Genomic DNA, 19,035 nt, shown 5'->3' with positions numbered 1-19,035 from the left:
TTGTTGTTTATATCAGGAATTTTACAATGTCAATATAATATAATATAATATAATATAATATAATATGTATTTTGACCTATTGTCATTTTGATAAATTAAATAATTTATAATATGGTTGTCTATTCCAGAATTCAGAATTATTAGATAGGAATCAGACAATATAATATAGTATAATATAATATAATATAATATAATATAATATAATATAATATAATATAATATAATATAATATAATATAATATAAAGTTGTATTTTGACCTATGATTTAATTCCAGGCGCGATTTCAACCTTCACCAGTAGATGTCAGTAGAAACTAGATAATCTCTCTAATCACGCGGCGGTCTGTAAAAACAGGTGAAAAAACAATCGCCTGTCATGTCGCCTGTATCCCACTGTAGACTAATTAGGCCTGGGCCACACACATATTTCGGCATTATAACGCTACTGAAACTTGGTAGTGGTGTTATTTTTGATTCAGGGCGATAAGCAACTGCCCTGAACAAGTGCTTTAGCATATTCTGGTATTTTTCAGGCCAACTCCAACTGTGAGTTTTGTCCTAGCAAGCAGCACTGATATGTTCAGAAAACACACAAGTCTATTTGTTTAAGTTACCTATTGGCTTTGAGGCATGAATACCACGTTGACCGCAAAGCAATACACTGTAGGCTAGCCTTTTAAAAACTGTAGGCTAGCCTGTCGGCCCATGGCGTAGGCCAGTGGTTCCCAAACCTTTCCCACGGCACCCCAACCCAATTAAACTAAACTTACATGTGTAGGCTATACATACATATGTTTAATATTATAATGAAAATAGCATATAAATGATCATATTTACTTGTTTTATCAAACAACTTGAGAAAATAAGTTTTTGCTTTTTACACGGAAGTTAGCTAAGCAGCGTGTGGCACATGCCAAAGTCACATAGCCTACATCCAATAAAAGAAAATGATATAAAATGAGAAAAACACATTTCAAGAGATTTATCATTGTACTTAGATGTGTGTAAATGTTTGTTGATTTATCATAAAACCTCAGAATTTCATTATTTTGCATTATGTTCATGACTGAGTGATTTGAGAACACCACTTAATAGTGATTTTGACCCATACACTCTAAAAAATGCTGGGTTGTTTCAACCCAATTTTGGGTCAAATATGCACAAACCCAGCCGTTGGGTTAAATGTTTAAATTACATTTTTAACCCGACGTTTGAGTTTGTCCATTTGACCCAAAATTGGGTTGAAACAAATTAACCCAGAATTTTTTAGAGTGTAGCTATAAAATTAAATCTAGATAAGCAAACCACAAATGAAGCATAAAACAGCAGCATGCCATGAATGAATTATGAATGCATCATTCTCAACAGACGACGCGACACGCGATAAAATACATATTTTCCATGTTAATCAGAGTTTTTGTCCTAACCAGCGGCGACACGTGGCGCGACCATTCTATTTTAGAACCGGTTTCTATTTTTCTGCGACGTCGCGGCTGGAACAACAACAGAAAGTATGATAATCTCAGGTATCCTATGTTCATGTGCTTTATTTAACGTTAAAAGCTCCTGTGTGAATTTGAATATCATTTTGTGCACGCGTATTTTTAGCCGCACTGAAAGCAATTCACCCAGATCATCAAAATATATAAAAGTGAACAAAAACGTTCAAAATGTCAACTCATTGTTAACAGACAAGTGTGTTTTATGACAACGATTGTTTCAGTAAGCGATTTAAACTTTAAATAGGCTATATTTAAAATATATAATTGTTGTTTATATTCGTTTGGACATGCTCATATGTTGGTGTTTTGATATATTTTTAAAATATATTCCATAAAAAGTTATTATATGGTAGGAGAGTAATTTTATTCTGTTTAAGTTGGAAAAAAGCTGAGAATCTAGGCACCCACTTCGGGAACTGGCGTAGGCTATCTTGATCTTCTTGCATGAGCCCCGTATATTATTGCTATAACAATAAAAATGATTTCAATCATGCTTAAAATCCGTTAAGACGTTGGAAGCACATGTGTCAGACACATTTATCATCTTTAATCAGCATATAGGCCTACTACCACATAATCAGGAAGTCGTGTTTTCCAAAAGCCTATAGTGATCTGAAGTACTTCCCTCTATTTATGGAAAAAGTCAGTGTGTTCTTCTGAATATGGGATCCGCCTGCCATGAGTTTGACAGCGCATATGACCTACGCATAAGGATACAACACTATTATAATGCACCTTAGATCGGACCACCAGACAAGCCACTCCATTAAACAAAGGAACAAAGACGTTTTCCCTCTGCAAAACCACGTCCGAGTATTGAAAAGCCCTTTGGCACTTTCACAGCTCTTTTATGTCTTCAAGTGCTCCAGCTTTGGCTTCTTTATTTTGTGCTCCGCGTGATGACCGCCCACCTCTGTGTTTATTAGGGACGAACTTCCTAACATCAACAATATTGCTTTGGCCTTGACTTCACCGCTGTGCTATTTCATATTCAATGCGAGTTCCTTTGTTTATGTGCATATTTGTGACTCGAGAGTGATTACCACGCGGGCTGGATTCCTGTTCAGCGGATCAGGAGTGCTTTGAGTCGGTGATAGTGGCGCTGACATCACTCTGGTCAATTGTTAGTCGTCGAGGCTCAAATTGGTCATCCAGATATTTTGCTCTCGCATTGTTTTGTTGCCTGAATATTTTTGGCACTGCAAGTTTTGAGTCTCGTTTTATAAAAGGAGAACCTTCCTGTCTGTTAGGATTTCCCCTTGTTTTCTCCAATGAACAGTTTAAGTAAACTGATCAACAAGGGTGTGACAAATCTGTGGAGCATTTGCTCTCGGAAAAACAGGCGGAATGTATTTCAAGAGCTGATCCTGTTGGGAAAGAAGCAGGTTTGAGGTGGTTTAGATGTTCTGCTGCTCTGGTCAAGCTGATGTTCAGTTTATTTACCTGGCCTAACCAGCTGACAACTGCCCTTAACCACTTTACAACCAGCTAACTAGACCAGCTAACTAGCTTAGGATGGTTTAAGCTGCTTTTTCAACAGGGGAGGAATGTGACAATTTTAGTAAGCTTTGTACATCATAACTGTGTAATTAAATCAGAGTGTGCTGGTTTACCTTGCAGTTTTAATATCAATCTATCTATTCTTCTATTGTTCCATCCATTTCTCTATCTTATCTGTCTATCTATCGATCGTTCCATCCATCCATCTGTCTATCCATATTGTTCCATCTATCGTTCCATCCATCTATCATCTACCTTTCTATCCATCTATCGTTCCACTCATCCATCCATCTATTGTTCCATCCATCTACCATTCCATCCATCTACCATTCCATCCATCTACCATTCCATCCATCTATCATTTACCTTTCTATCCATCTATCATTTACCTTTCTATCCATCTATCGTTCCACTCATCCATCCATCCATTCATCTTATCTGTCTATCTATCAATATATCCATCTATCTATCTATCCATCTATTGTTCCATCCATCTATCATTTACCTTTCTATCCATCTATCATTCCACTCATCCATCCATCCATTCATCTTATCTGTCTATCTATCAATATATCCATCTATCTATCTATCCATCTATTGTTCCATCATCATCCATACTTCCATCATCCAACCATCCATCTATCGTTCCGTCCGTCCGTCCGTCCATCCATTCATCTTATCTATCTATCTATCTATCTATCTATCTATCTATCTATCTATCTATCTATCTATCTATCTATCTATCTATCTATCTATCTATCTATCTATCTATCTATCTATCTATCTATCTATCGTTCCACTCATCCATCCATCCATTCATCTTATCTGTCTATCTATCTATCTATCTATCTATCTATCTATCTATCTATCTATCTATCTATCTATCTATCTATCTATCTATCCATCTATCCATCTATCCATCTATCCATCTATCTATCTATCTATCTATCTATCTATCATCTATCTATCTATCTATCTATCTATCTATCTATCTATCTATCTATCTATCCATCTATCTATCGTTCCATCATCATCCATACTTCCATCATCCATCCATCTATCGTTCCGTCGGTCCATCCATCCATCTATCGTTCCGTCCTTCTGTCTATCTATCGTTCCATCCATCCATCCGTCTATCTATCATTCTATCCATCTATTATTCTATCCTTATATCTATCCATCCCTCCATCTATCTTTCCGTCCGTCCATCCGTTTGTCTGTCTATCTATCGTTCCATCCATCCATCTATCGTTCCATCCATCCATCTGTCTATCTATCATTCTATCCATCTATCATTCCATCCATCTATCCATCCATCTATCTATCGTTCTGTCCGTCCATCCATCTGTCTATCTACTATCCATTGTTCTATCTATATTTATCTATTGTTTTATGTTTCTAGGAGCCATGTACAGTGCAGAAAATAAAGCTTTATAAATATTAGATATATTTGTCCCTTCTTCAATAGGAGTCTATGAGACTTTCACCCTTTTTATTGTCCAAACAAACAAGCCGCATGATTTCAGGCATTCATGTCTGTAGTGCAGGATGAGTTACATATAAATGGCTTAAGTATGAGCAATAGTAATAGTGACTTTGCAAACATCACCGAATAGGTGATCGGGCATAATATATATTTACAGTAGTGCAGCATTGATTTAGCACAGCAAGAGTCTGAGTGTAAATCCAGCGAGTCGTTCAGGGAAGAGTGTCTGGATGATCACCTGCTCCATGAATCATGTTGGCGGGAGCCTCCGCTGGACTATAATTAGAAACATGCCTCGCGCGGCTCGAAGAAAACAGTTTGGATAACAAAGAAAGGGAAGTGTTTGGATCAGGCAGGCATGTACCGGGATTGTAGCTTGGCATTTTTTCCCCGGACTTCTCCCGTTCCCTCATTACCACACACAGGTTGCGGGGCAAGGAGTGAAGGCCTCGAGGGGCACACAAACTCCAGCTCATAGATGACTAATGATGAATACTACGTGACTACAAGACTCTAACACCAAGACACCATTCATGTATTGTGTAGCAGACGACCGAGAAGCCGTTAATAATGTGTACTGGACATTTGAAGGGCTTCTAAACATTTATGTTGGCTTGACTGCGTGCTTTACTTAAATACAAGACCTATAATCACAGGTGGGACATGGAAATGGGTCTTAGATAGGATTTTTTAGTTTCCCCTCAGATTCTGAGATTGCATTGTGACACGCATGCAAGCCAACGAATGAGTCTCAAGGGCGGACGGGGTTATGAACTGTGAAAAACAGCTCCTGCTGACAGGCTTCATGTACAAGCCTTTCCCCGAGCCCTGCTGAACACCAGATGCACTGTACGCACATATATCAGACATGAGTAATAGAATATGAGGCGAAAGAAAATAAACATTTCCGGACTGTCAAGGACACCTGCACACGCTGATGTTTCTGTCCACAGTCATTCCTGGAGAAGATCCGGTCTGTCCTTCACAGGTGTCATAGTAACACTGGATAATTGACGTTATAAATGAATACCTACTTTGTCTTGCACTGTAATATGTCTACACGTTTCATATGGTGCAATTATAGTTCAATCTAATCCCTCCTTTCATCCATCATCCTTCCTTCCATCCATCCATCCATCCATCCATCCATCCTTCCATCCATCATCCTTCCTTCATCCTTCCTTCCATCCATCTTTCCATCCTTCCTTCCATCCATCCTTCCATCCATCTTTCCTTCCATCCATCCTTCCATCCATCTTTCCATCCTTCCATCCATCCTTCCATCCATCTTTCCATCCTTCCTTCCATCCTTCCTTCCATCCATCGTTCCTTCCATCCTTCCATCCATCCTTCCATCCTTCCATCCATCCATCATCCTTCCTTCCTTCCATCCATCATCGTTCCTTCCATCCATTTATCCTTCCATCCTTCCTTCCTTCCATCCATCCTCCTTCTATCCTTCCATCCATCCATCCTTTCTCCCTTCAATCCATCCTTTCTTCCATCCTTTCTTCTATCCTTCCATCTATCCATCCTTTCTTCCTTCCTTCTATCCATCCTTTCTTCCATCCTCTCTCCCTTATATCCTTCCATCCTTCATTCCATCCTCCCATCCATCTATCATTCCATCTTTCCTTCCTTCCATTCTTCCATCCCTTCCTTCTTTCATACTTCCTTCCATCCATCTATCTATCCTTCCATCCATGTCGTATCATTCTATATATTGTTCAATCTCTCTCACTTTCTCTTTTTTCTCTCTCCTCTCTCTCTCTCTCTCTCTCTCTCTATATATATATATATATATATATATATTAGTATATAAAAAAAAAATATCTTCGTTATTTATCTTCCATGTTTTTATAAACTGATGACGTGTCCAAGTAGCACCTTAAGGTGTATGTTAGAACGTTTACTTCTGGCTCAGCCAGTGACTTCTGGGAAAGACCGGATGACGCCCATGAATAGTATGGCAACAGCTGGAGTGACAGCTGACAGCCCGGAAAGACGGCACCCAGGGCAGTGAGGGTTAGCAGCCCGAACTGCAGCTCCTGTGAAGGAGCACCCAAGCAAGCTACGAAAAACCCTTCTGAAAAATACCCCCAGGGATTCCCGAGAGGGGGGGAGAATGAGAATCCCAACCGGACAGACTTTCAGGCTTTGACCCAAGCAAACGGACAACCGACAATGAGCACAGTATGTATCTGCGGCAAGGTTTGCAAAAACCCGACAGGTCTGAAGATTCATCAGACAAAGATGGCCTGCCTTAAGGGTGGGCGAATGCAGCAACGCACAGGGGCAGTAGCCAGTACCTCAGTTTCTGGAGTGCCGGTTGCAGAACCTGGTCAGACGGAGGAGGAGCCAGGCCCGGAGCCACACCACAGTGCCCGGAACCTCCAAGCAGCACCAGCCTCTTCTCAAAGCAAAAAGCCAGAACAGCGTCGGGTGAAGTGGCCTGCCGCTAACAAGAAGGATTGGCACCAATTCGATGAGGACCTCGATAAGATCCTGGAGACAACATGCAAGGGGAATGTTGAACAGAAACTCCATACCATGTGCACCCTCACAATGGGCATAGGCGCAGAGCGGTTTGGCGTCACAGAAAAGCGTGGCACAACTACTCCATCACGACCAAACCGGCGAGAGGTAAAGATCAGCCAGCTGAGACAAGATCTACGATCCCTGAAACGCCAGTACAAGGCAGCAAAGGAGGAGGAGAAAACGGCCCTGGCAGAACTCAGAGAGATCGTAAGGAGGAAGCTCACCACACTCAGGCGGGCGGAGTGGCACCGAAAAAAGGGCAAGGAGCGGGCCCGCAAGCGTAAGGCATTTATCTCAAACCCCTTTGGCTTCACTAAGAGACTCCTGGGGCAGAAGAAAAGCGGCAACCTCAAGTGCTCTGCAGAGGAGATGAACCACCACCTCAGTCTTACATTCAGTGACTCTGCTAGGGAACAAGATCTCGGCCCCTGCGAGAAGCTCATCGAACCTCCAGAACCAGCGGCCCAGTTCAACATCTCCGGGCCCACTTTGAAAGAGGTGAAGGAGGCGGTAATGGCAGCAAGATCAAGTTCCGCTCCTGGTCCCAGCGGAGTACCTTATAAGGTCTATAAACAGTGCCCAAGGCTACTTGTTAGACTCTGGAAAATCCTGAAGGTGTTTTGGCAGAGAGGGAAGGCGGCTTCCCAATGGAGATCAGCCGAGGGGATCTGGATACCCAAAGAAGAGAATGCAAGCACCATAGAGCAGTTTCGTATAATCTCGCTGCTCTGCGTTGAAGGGAAAATCTTCTTCAAGATCGTGTCCCAACGGCTAATGGAGTTCCTCTTGAAGAACGGGTACATAGACACCTCGGTGCAGAAGGGGGGAGTCCCAGGAGTACCGGGATGCTTAGAGCACACAGGAGTGGTGAGCCAGTTGATCCGGGAGGCCAAGGAGTGCAGAGGAGATCTAGCCGTACTCTGGCTGGATCTTACCAATGCCTACGGGTCTATACCCCACAAGCTGGTCAAAGAAGCACTGACAAGACATCATGTGCCAGAGGCGATCCGCAACCTCATTCTAGACTACTACAGCAGTTTCAGATTGAGAGTTTCATCAGGAACGGTGACATCTGACTGGCAACGGCTAGAGAAGGGAATTATAACCGGCTGTACAATCTCGGTACCACTCTTCGCTCTAGCCATGAACATGATCGTCAAATCAGCAGAGGTGGAATGTAGAGGCCCCATGTCTAGATCTGGTACTCGGCAGCCACCCATAAGAGCCTTCATGGATGACCTTACCGTGACAGCAGCTTCAGTTCCGGGATGCAGATGGCTTCTTCAGGGGCTCCAACGCCTCATCCTATGGGCAAGGATGAGCTTTAAGCCAGCCAAGTCCAGGTCCCTGGTTTTAAAGAAAGGCAAAGTGGCCGATCGGTTCCGCTTTACCTTGGAGGGGTCACAAATTCCATCAGTAACCGAAAGACCTGTCAAGAGCTTGGGGAAGATCTTTGACAGCTCCCTGAAGGACACAATCGCTCTCCAACAAACCAGAAACGACGTAAGGAACTGGCTCACTGCAGTCGACAAGTCGGGGCTCCCGGGAAAGTACAAAACCTGGATGTACCAGCACGGAATCCTGCCGAGGCTTCTCTGGCCCCTTCTCGTATACGAGGTACCCTTGACAACGGTAGAAGCACTGGAGAGAACCATCAGTCAGTTCCTCAGGAGGTGGTTAGGGCTCCCACGGTCCCTGAGTAACATTGCCCTCTATGGCCATTCCACCAAGCTGCAGCTTCCCTTCAGCAGCTTGTCCGAGGAGTTCAAGATCACCCGTACCAGGGAGGTCTTGATGTACCGAGATTCATCCGATGCCAAAGTCTCCTCAGCTGGAATCTGTGTTAAGACGGGAAGGAAGTGGCAGGCTCAGGTAGCGGTGGACAGAGCGGAGGAGCGGCTGAGGCATGGAGTCTTGGTTGGCAACGTGGCAGTGGGACGTGCAGGCCTGGGCAGTTTTCCTAAGCCACGTTACGACAAAGCAAGAGGGAGGGAGAAGCGTCAGTTGGTGCAGGAAGAGGTGCGGACAGAGGTGGAGGAAGACCGCCTGACCAAGATGGTCGGTATGAAACAGCAAGGCGCCTGGACTAGGTGGGAGAACGCCGAGCAGCGCAAGATTACCTGGGCAGAGTTGTGGAGCTCTGAACCACTGCGCATCAAGTTCCTCATCAGTTCGGTGTACGATCTTCTACCTAGCCCATCCAACCTACACCGCTGGGGCTTGGTAGACTCACCAGCATGCCAATTGTGCCAAAGGAGCGGCACATTGGAGCATATCCTCAGCTGCTGTCCAAAGGCTTTGGGGGATGGGCGGTATCGCTGGCGTCATGACCAAGTCCTCAGGGCTTTGGCAGATACAATCATCGCAGCGATTCAGAGCAGCAAGAACCAGCATCCCTCCAAGCAAACCATCTCCTTTGTCAGAGCTGGGGAGAAGGCACATCAGCAGCCACGCTCCCCAGGTGGGCTCCTCGCCAATGCAAGAGACTGGCACCTTCAAGTGGACCTGGGAAGGCAGCTCAAGTTCCCGAATTACATCACGGCCACTTCACTCCGCCCAGACGTGGTGATAACATCTGAGTCGACCAGGCAGGTGGTCATTGTTGAGCTTACGGTCCCCTGGGAAGACAGACTGGAGGAGGCAAATGAGCGCAAGAGAGCCAAGTATGCGGAGCTGGTGGAGGAGTGTAGGAGCGGCGGCTGGAAAGCACGCAGTGAGCCGGTGGAGGTCGGATGCCGGGGCTTTGCTGGGCGGTCGTTGCTCCGAACACTCAAAATCCTAGGAGTTAAAGGTCAACTGTGCAGGCGAGCCATAAAGAACATCACTGAGGCTGCCGAAAAAGCCTCACGATGGCTGTGGATCCGGAGGGGAGATCCATGGAGTAGCATGCCACTTGGACACAGGCCGGGGACTGATCACCCCCGGCAGGGTCGCCCGGGCGAGGGTGTCTGTTGATTTAAGACCCGAAACACCTGTTGACCCCGGGTTCATCACTGATGACGTGTCCAAGTAGCACCTTAAGGTGTATGTTAGAACGTATCGAATTATCTGATATTTTCTAAGTGTCTTACACGTATTGTGTGAGACATAAGACATAACACATAGGACTGTTAGAAGATAACAAGCGGAGAGTCCATTCTCTGAGTGAGTGTTTTTTCCAGTAATAGTGCTCTGTTCGCTGATATTTTCACTACATGAGCAAAGCGAGACATCCCCATACAATAGACAATAGACAGTTTTCATTTGGGGAGTTATTGTTTAGCATGCCAAATGTCTGTTAAATTGATTTTTGGAGGTCTCCTTTTTGAACCGTTACCATTTCCCCCTTCCATTTTCACTTGGGAATAATCCCTTAAGAATCCAACGCTGCTATTTTTGAGAATCCTCAGCAGAACTTTTTTTCCCCCTCCTATATTTTTCTATTTTGTACATTTTTGTATGTATCTCTCTCATTCTTTTTCATGGAAGAATGATCTTAAAGATAGACACATTGCCCTATTTGGTCTGGTTTAAATATATTTCATATACTTACTCAAAACTTAATTCACCCTTATATGGGCAATTAACTGCCTTATATTGGTTTGATTTATATAGGAACATTCAGAAGACTCAGAGATGTTATGAGAATCCCAGTCTCAAATGTGTATGTACAGAGAAATATAATTGTGCACTAAATCTTGAGATGCAATATACTGTATGCTGTCTTCTAACATGGAAATAACTTTTGTACTATGCATATAATGGTATGCAGACCATTTATAATGGTAAAGCATCCCATAATGGTATTATGACCAAATAATTAACCTTTTTTAATAATTTTTAAATACGGTAATTAAAAAAAAAATGTATATATATAATGCATTAATGTACATATATTTAATAATTAAATGCATTAATGTTAAAATATTTAATAGTCTTTTTTTTGTTGCATTAAATATTAATGTCAGCTTTGAATTGATGTTATAAAAAGATATTAGTATATGCTACATTTATGCAGTAATCCTGGTGTCAATCCTGGTTGTGATTTCTACTTTTTATAGAATGGAAAAAATAATGTTAGAAATGCATAACAGTGGGTAAATGATAACTGACTTTATTTTTAATTTTTATATTCCTTTAAGCTTGCAGATCACCAGATGTATGGTGACCACAAGTCTGTTCTCAAGGCTGGACAAAGGGATCGAGCTGTGTGTCTGTATTGCTCTATCCCAGCAGGGGGTTCATAGTGAATACACCCAGCCTGGCTCAGATTGTTCTATACATGTATGTACACACACACACACACACACACACACACACACACACACACACACACACACACACACACACACACACACACACACACACACACACACACACACACACACACACACACACACACACACACACACACGAAAATCCCTCTCTTGCAATTTACATGGTTCCTGTTACCCCTTTCCCTGACTCCCTCAATCTGTTTCTCAAAGTCTGTAATCTGAAGTGAACATGATTTATGGCTGATAAGTTGATTTGTTGTGTTATGTTTGGCGGCTGATTTCAGATAGCAGGTCTCTGGGAGTAGGTGATCCGGGTTCCCTACGCAGAAACGGCCCACAGAGGGCCAGTTATAGACCATTACAAGAACTGTATGGGACTGAGGACAAAGCCTTGGGGGATTCCTGCTACACATACCGTTAGTACAATATACAGCAGTGGAAACAATTGTTTATTCATAGATGGTCTGTCTGCAGACTCAAACATAAATTATGACACAGATCTATTGTGTGGTCCGCTGATTGTGTTGACAATAATGCACAACTGCTGCTAAATACGGTTCTCAAAAGAGAAGTGAATGTGTGTTCAGGTTTGAATGCACATATTTGTGTGCTGACTGATATTTCTGCATATTTCACCGTCATGTGTGAGGGTGTGTGCTGCTATGTGTTGGCATTTGTGTACGTATTTGTTGGCGTGTGCTTATGCATGTGTGGGGTATTTTAGTATTATTTATATACAATAATAATTTGTATTAATATTTAGAATTAGCTTTCAATTTTATTTTTTAGTATTCATCTAAATTGAGATATATGCTTTTGTGATTTGTTTTAGTTTTTTTAATATTACTATTTAGATCATGTAATTTATTTGTATTTCCGTTTTAGTTTTTACTTAACAAAAATGAGAAATTTGCCAATTAAGTTTAGTTTAGTTCTTTTTTTTCATTTAATATTAGTATTTTATTTCAGCTTTATTTAAATGAATACAAATGTTTTTAATAGTTTTAGTTAATGATAATGAAGGACACCCTGGTGAGTAGAGCCACAGGTCTTATTCTTAATTATTTATAGTATAATTAATTATTTATAATGTTATAAAAAAAAAATATAATAATATATGAGTTCAGGATATAAAACCTATATTTTTTACATATAGTTAGTTACATTTACACAACTTTTAGTTACATAGTTTCAAGTTTAAAAAGAAGTGTATGCTGCTTTCCATGTTGCTGAATTCAAGGGAGTTAGTTTTCAAGGGGTGAATTCAAGGGGTTTTTGGTTACTGGTGTTTGCTTAATGCCATTATGATATTCTAGTACCTAGATACAACTCGGATCCCTCCTCAAAGATAAATCCATGGGACTTTTTCACCAATTATCCAAGGCAGGGGATTGTGGAAGAGTGGATTAGGTTATGTGATATCGGCCAAATTAAAACTGATGTCTTGAAAGCACTAGCACTATACCTCTATACTGTTATTGCCAGAAATATTTTTACAGCATCCCTCCGTCCGTCCATCCGTCCCCTCTCTTGCTCTCTCTCCCTCGCTCTCTGATTAGTGGACGTGTGATTCTCCTCTCATTACTCCCTGAGTCTGCTCTCTGTCTCTGGTACACTGTGTTCCTGTATTTGTGGCTCTTCCTGTCTCCTGCTGTCACTGCTCTGCAGTCGCCAATGCTTCCGTAGAGGGCGGCATTGGCCTCGTTAGGGGGTACACACACAAACTACTAGCACACCACACACCCAATATCTCATTGTGCTCAAAACCCATGTGAATACCTCTTTCCCAATCTCACATATCAGTGTGTCTCTGGGGAGAGAGAGGACTTTCCCTGGTAAAAACTGATGCAGGTAAACATCAAATACGGGCCTGCATGAGTCACTTTTAAAGGCCTGGTAAAGACAGTGAAGAAATCTAGGCTGAACCTACAGAAACATTTTGCTGCTCAGAGGTCGCATTTTCCAACATATATTAGGGGTGTCACGCTATGGACGTCACGGTTCGGTGCATACAGTCAGACGGCGCATACAAGCCACGTTTCAATTACGATTCAAATTGCGTAAATTTGAAATACGCCTAAATGGAAACACGTCAATTTCGCAAAAACTCCCTTATATTGCAAAAAACGTTTGTAAGCTCGCATGAGGTGGTTTTCAGGCAACTCTGAAAAGAAATATTTCGCAAAACCGCAAAGGAATTTTTTTTCCCGCCTTTACAGGTCACCTGGCGTACGTAAATGTCAATCATTCTTTAAAGATGGAGCGGTATGTTTGGACAGAAGCCGAGACGATAAAAGACAAAAGTATAAGGGACTTTCCTTGCCATTAATGCTTGGGTAACACGGCTATGTCTCCTTCGATTAAAAAATAATGGCTAGTGCAGTGATTAGTTGATTAGTTGCCATGATTTCTGGAATGACTTATCGCGAGAGGACAAAATGGCGTTTTAGTCGCATAACATTGGTCAATGGAAACACCGTCCTTTCTCGATAGTTTTTTATTGACATTTAGAAAATATCCCAAAAGTTTTGGGCAAATCTGTAATGGAAACGCTGCTAGTCAGTCACAGGCGATCCACACTCCAGAAGAGGGTGTGCGGTAATGCAACGCTGTTTGCTAACCGTCACAACAGGAAAAAGAGCAGAAGAAGAAAAGGCGATCCATGTGCCAACCCAAAAGTTCAGATGGGACGCAAGAGCTTGCTAGTAGCCAATACGCTGACTTTCTATTAATGTTTGTGACGAGCTCCTCAAGCTTCACGGAAAGGAAATCGTGATGGCAAAAAGCGGCATCCTGTTTGTTTTCTTTATTTGACCAAATCACAATGTTATAATTTGGCCAAGATTTGTGAGCACGAGTGAGGTTTTATTAATCGGGCTGCAACGAGACTGCACTTCAGTTATTTTCCCATTTGTATAAAATCAAATAGCCCAGAACTACACGTAATTTAGCTTGGATCCTTTACATCATGAGATGTACTGGCCAGATTATCTGCTGTGAGGTCTCTCTGCAGAGGGTTTATTTGATTTAGACCCCAGGGCTTCCTTTTATGTTGGATTTGGCGAATTAGCGCTACATTTACATTATTGACAGCGTTGACAGTTAGTGACTAGCGAAGCATAGTACATCTCCAAAGTATTTGTTCTGGATCTTGTTCTGGCTCACTCAAGCAGTGCTAAAAAGACAAAATGGAGTTTCTCACTGAAATACAGATGTTCTTTAAGGAATGTGATGGGTCATATGTGGAAATATTATTTCAGTAATCATCTCTGTTTTAACTGCTGATTGTGTTTTAAGGGCCACGGCTGGTTTTTGTCTCGCATGGCACTTAAAACTATCATGAATCGAATATTGACGTACTTTATATCTGGATATTTTCACCTATGATCTAGCAAGAGCACTAATTGGGTGTCCTTTTACCTGCAGTTACGATCAATTATGCTTCCAGACTCTTTTGATCTTACTAAATGCTTTTATTCCCAGTAATTCATATAGATAACTTCAAATTTGCATTTACCATCTTTCTCATCATGCCTTCATCATGTTCCCCCCTTTCTTGACCCCTGGTTTCCTACGTTATATTTACTCAGCTGCCGTGTGGAGACTTTGAAGCCCACAGGCCTTCAGCAAGTCTCTTAAACAACATCACTACCCATTCATTCTCAGAATAAGTCCCGGTTTATTATGTTAACACCTACAAAGTGTTTTTAACCAAACCCTCTCACTCACCTACAGCTGGATCTGTTCTACGCACATGTGCGGATGATGTTCGGCTCGGGTGCTCTAGGGCGTCTTCACCAGCTCCTCTGGAAGACCGTTGAGGATCTTGGGTCGCTCTCTTCAGTTTGCATAATGGCTGCCCCAGGGGCGTCTCTGATTTGGGGTAGTGGAAAGGTAAGCTATAGACTCCTGAAAATAAACTTCAGGAAAGCCTGGATTATTTTAACATCCCTAAGACCTGCTTTACATGCACATACTGGAATTATTTTATTGAATATATCGTTTATACTGTGAAAAATACTGCAAATAATATAAAAAATATGAAATTTTAAAATGATAAAATGTTTTTTTTTTCTTCAGTACGATAATCTTCTTAATTTACACGACAACAGCGTTTTGGGAGCCTGAAAACACAAAAATATTCAAAAATGGGTTTTGAAAAGTTTTTGAAAATGATACCGTTATCATCTCTGTGTAAACTACAATAACGTGAATTTGTGAAAACGCTGTAGTCATGCGCACGTGTATTACGTGTTCAGTCTACAGGTGCGTAGTGTTTGACGCCATCTATTGGCCTGGGCTGAATAATACAGTGTTTTTAATCGGTTTCGTGGATCCAGATGAGCGAGAATCGATTTGACAACTTTGTCATCTATACGTGCAAAAACGCAAAGGAAAAACGTTTCTGTTTTTAGTACATTGTTGTCATGTAACCGTACCCTAAAGGCCGTTGCACACCGAGTCCGAAATTCGCGTCCGAAATTTTTGCACGTTAAAAAATAAATACGACCTCACGTTATGTCAATCATGCTTACACACTGCCTCCAAAACCACCTCCATTTTTCGCATCCGTAGCAAGCAGTTTGAATGGTGTTTGAATGGCATTTTGACAATTCAGAGCCACCGAATCACGAATACGAAAATTTCGGACTCAGTGTGCAAGGACCTTAAGAATGACGGTGGCAAGTTTTGTGCAGTGCTCACTTTTTTGTAAAAAAAAAAATAGTTTGCTACCATTGTGCTGGAGGTAATGAATATGTGTCAAAATTTATATAAAACTGTATTGAACAAGTGCACCCCACCCTGAGAGACGGACGTCCAACTGTTAGACTAATAAACATTTTGCCTGGCCTTCGACAAGTCAAACAGGAATCAGAACCTCCCTTCTCACCCACAACACAAATGCAAGCAAAACAATCCTTCCTCCCAATAATTCTGCACACTGTCCTTATGTACTCCACTGGACGGCTATAGCCGGTTCACTTTAAGGACACATTTATAAACCTGGAGTAGCATTGCTTTTTTTCTGTGTAATATACACCATCAAATAATGTTTACGCAAACCTTTATCCTGAATATGATTTCGGATTTTCATTCAATAGAGCTCGATAGATAAAGGGTGCTTTGTTAGCCCACTGTTGTGGTAGTGGGCTGAACGGTTTTTATATAAAACATATGGAGCTGTAATGAAATTCAAGTACATCTCTTCACGGTGTCAGTTTTAAATCCCAGCGGGCTGAAGATTTGCATGTAACAATCTTTGGTAAAATTATTTCAGAACGAATCAGTTTTTGAGTCTGCACTGATGGGCTCTGTTGCAAAACTTAGAAGGTGCTGCATATGTAGGCAGCAAACTAAGACAACATGGAACATAAGTGACTGATTAGCAGTGCTCTTATTAGGAATTTAGGAAGCAAATCAAGTGCACGAAACTCACAACAGTCGGTTCAGGAAGTAAAACTCATTAATTTTCTCAATGAGGAAATATTTTTTTAACAATAACTTATAAACCTTTAAACTGTGAGCTACTAAGTTGTTATTTTTTTGTATTTGCTTCTGTTGAAGCCGTCTGTCCTTAATTTTAAAATAGCTTAACAGTGGAATTTGTGGTTAAAAACTACATTACCCATGATGCTGTACAGAAAATTCCACCAATCAGAGAGTCGGAATTAGCAAATGTGCCAAAAGAGTTATTTAGCTCCGCCCACCCCCATGAAGCACCACAATGACATAATCAAGTCAGTCTCCCAACACTTTCAAAATACTTAAATCTTTGAATATATATATATATATATATATATATATATATATATATATATATATATATATATATATATTATTTTTTTTTAATGTTATATTTTGGATTCTTTTCCTCAGCCGTTAAGTACGCAGACTTGTACCATTGGGTTTTCATTTTTACTTGATTGCTAAATTAAGGCTTTTACATATTTTCAATGAAAGATTACCTCTTTTCATTACCACTGGAGCTGCCAGTTTGCTAAATTTCAAATTATTATACAGCATAAACTATGCAAAAGCGCCAGCCCTGCGGATTCAGTGTCCGAATTCACTCACTCGTTTTCATTCACTCCTTCAAGTGGACTATATTAGTTTAATGTAGGGAATAGTGAATGAGGGTATAGGGGGCAATTTCGAACACAGCCAGATACTTTTTTGAAATCCCCATGGGTGAAATTAATGAAAAAAAATACTTCCAGAACCAACGCCGCTGAAAAAGTGGCAGGAACTATTGCACTAAATTGATTCCAACAGAGTTTGATGTTAGCATGTTGCTAAGCTAAGCTAACAATACGCATGCATAGAATATCAACACAAATATTGAGAATAGTAAAATAGTAATTTTAACTTTTTTTTATTAAGACTTCAGTATTGAATGGAATACAAGCATTTAGTAGCCTAAACAATTCGCTTGGCTCGTCGGCCATTTTTGAATTTTTTTTTTTAAGCTTGTCGCAATTTTGGGATTGCCTTGTTATGAGTATACATGCAATTCGGTCTTAGAATCTGGTCGAAATCTGGTATCTTAAAAGGAAACGTAATATTGCTGCTTTTGAAACCCATCAGCCTTCCAAAAAAAAAAGCTGTCTATAGTATGTATGTACAGTAGGCAGCTCGCTAGATTTTGGAAGTGTAGTATAAAAATGACTGATGCTCACATTTGAGCACTGGATTTTTTTTGGCATATCTTCACAACTTCTTTTTCACATCATGTCATCACTAGTTTCTTTGCACTATTGAGAACTGAAGCTTGTTTTGGCGATTGTTCTGGCGAAATATGTGACAGGTGAACCTTAACACATCTGTTTTATTGCTGTTCTATTGTTTAATGTAAGCCATGCAATATATCCTGCTGAAAACACAATTTTATATACATATTCATTTTGTTTTGAGTGTAAATACCCCGTTCGATATCTTTCATTTCCTATGAACTTGCATGCACCCCTGTTAAATTTATTCAGCTGAAACGGGCTTTTCAATATTGCCTCGCCTCTAAAATAAACAAGTCTTTCTGTTCATAATAAAAGGACATTTCATCTCAATTAAAATAAGCCCCTGGACTTACCACCAGCAGTTAATTTAATGTGACACGTCCTTTGTGAATACTTAAAACGCGGCTCACATCTGGAATACTCATAACTGCCCTAGGAAGAATCACATTTACGCTATTGAACAGATGATTTAAACACATTTCTACTTTTTAGAGTGGTGCGAACAATCATGCAGTCATAAACGGATGGCTTTATTCTATGTTAAAGGTTAAACGCTTGTTGAGAGATCATTTAAGTCAATGCAAATAGTGTAAACTTTAGAGAACTTTTAGAGTAATTCTTTTGGCAGAACATGACAGGACGTACTAATAAACAAAAAGCATTCCAAGCGACCAAAATTAATCCCACAGAGCATCATTAAAAAGAAAAATTGAGCTCCAAAAAAGCTTCTCTCGAATTTGCCGATCAAGCCAACACAATTAGGGGTGAAATTGAGACATCCTTGATGCCATTTAGAAACAGCTGACTCATTTTCAGTTAACCCATATTGTCTTTTTGAACAAAATAACGATTTCCATCAACATTCACGCCTTTTGTCAAAGCATATCTGATATGGTCATAACTGCATCCCACCCTGGTGGGAAAAAAATGCTAAGTATACTGTACTTGCAGCCAGAGTAATTTAGAATAATTCAAGTGTGCTAATGATTAGGTAACTTGAAGTGTGCTATTTTGAAACAACTC

General features: G+C 40.9%; 1 long non-coding RNA gene across 2 annotated transcripts in view; it reads left to right on the top strand.

The window, feature by feature from the left end:
* The first annotated feature begins 1,421 nt into the window (after positions 1 to 1,421).
* The window catches only part of LOC306987773, a 56,063-nt gene continuing 38,449 nt past the window's right edge, over positions 1,422 to 19,035 (top strand). The window contains exons 1-4 of one of the 2 annotated variants that reach the window (XR_013795246.1): positions 1,422 to 1,525; positions 11,147 to 11,288; positions 11,566 to 11,697; positions 15,017 to 15,175. This is a non-coding gene — a long non-coding RNA (uncharacterized lncRNA). The remainder of the gene's footprint in view (positions 1,526 to 11,146; positions 11,289 to 11,565; positions 11,698 to 15,016; positions 15,176 to 19,035) is intronic. The other variant, XR_013795245.1, reaches the window with a different exon arrangement.

The sequence above is a fragment of the Phoxinus phoxinus genome, assembly GCF_949152265.1.
Source record: "Phoxinus phoxinus genome assembly, chromosome: 20".
NCBI lineage: Eukaryota > Metazoa > Chordata > Actinopteri > Cypriniformes > Leuciscidae > Phoxinus > Phoxinus phoxinus.
This window is presented reverse-complemented; position numbering and strand designations above follow the sequence as displayed.